The following is a 1,053-nucleotide window of genomic DNA, read 5'->3' as shown; positions in this document are numbered from 1 at the left end:
TTTAGACTTTCTATTTTTAAAAATTGACTTGTTTTGTTTTGTTTTGCAGGATTTTGATTAAGAACTTCCAAATTGGTAACTTCTTTCCAACTCTTCTCTTTCTTTCTAGATTTATATTCTTTTCCTCCCTTTAGATTTAGCTTAGAATCTGATATTGAGGGCTACAAGTGTTTCATACCCAAGTGGGTCTGTGACAACACTTATTGTCTCTTGACTGAAGGAGGATTGGTTGAGGGGTTAACTATCTATCGCAGGATTAGACACCGCTCGAGATCCCCAAAGTTAATTGAAGTGATGGCTGCAAACCAACCTCTTCTACCCCAACCTAGGGTAGAGGACATCCAGGATGAGAATGAGGTGCATCAGGCACCCCTGCCTTGTACTTTACGAGAGTATTTACAACCGGCGGGGGTGAGTATGCCCTCATGCATGGTTTTTCCAGAGAATACGGCACACATAGATATCAAGCCAGGGGTGATCCAACTCCTTTCTAAATTTCATGGGCTTGAGTCAGAAGATCCATACTTACACCTGAAAGAGTTTGATGAGATTATAGCCACCTTATACTTTCCTAACGTGTCTGATGACACAATCAGGCTGAAACTCTTTCCCTTTTATTTGAAAAAGAAAGCTAAGACATGATTACATTCACTACGTCCTTGATCTATTGGCACATGGAATGATATGATAAGGGAGTTCATAAAGAAAATTTTTCCACATCATAAAATGGACACCCTTAGAAAGTCAATCATGAACTTCGCCCAAAAGGAGGATGAAACATTCTTTTAATGTTGGGAGCGGTTCAAGAATCTTGTCAGTTCATGCCCACAACACGGATTTGAAATGTGACGCATTACACACTTCTTTTATGATGGTCTGACATCTTCCATGTGTCAATTGGTCGAGACAATGTGCAATGGGGAATTCATGAATAAAAATGTCGAAGTGGTGTGGGACTACTTCGATTGACTCGCGGAAAATGCATAATCATGGGACACATACCCAAAACCAAGCACCATGTCTAGGCCGACTTAATCCAAGGAGGGGTGGAAT

At 40.6% G+C, this 1,053-nt stretch overlaps 1 non-coding gene across 1 annotated transcript; it reads right to left on the bottom strand.

The window, feature by feature from the left end:
- Positions 1 to 732: 732 nt before the first annotated feature.
- LOC131247521 (small nucleolar RNA R71) lies at positions 733 to 839 on the bottom strand. The gene has a single exon (XR_009171807.1). It is a non-coding gene; the product is annotated as a small nucleolar RNA R71 (small nucleolar RNA).
- Between the last annotated feature and the right edge of the window lie 214 nt (positions 840 to 1,053).

Source organism: Magnolia sinica, chromosome 5, assembly GCF_029962835.1.
Source record: "Magnolia sinica isolate HGM2019 chromosome 5, MsV1, whole genome shotgun sequence".
In the NCBI taxonomy this organism is placed as follows: domain Eukaryota; kingdom Viridiplantae; phylum Streptophyta; class Magnoliopsida; order Magnoliales; family Magnoliaceae; genus Magnolia; species Magnolia sinica.
This window is presented reverse-complemented; position numbering and strand designations above follow the sequence as displayed.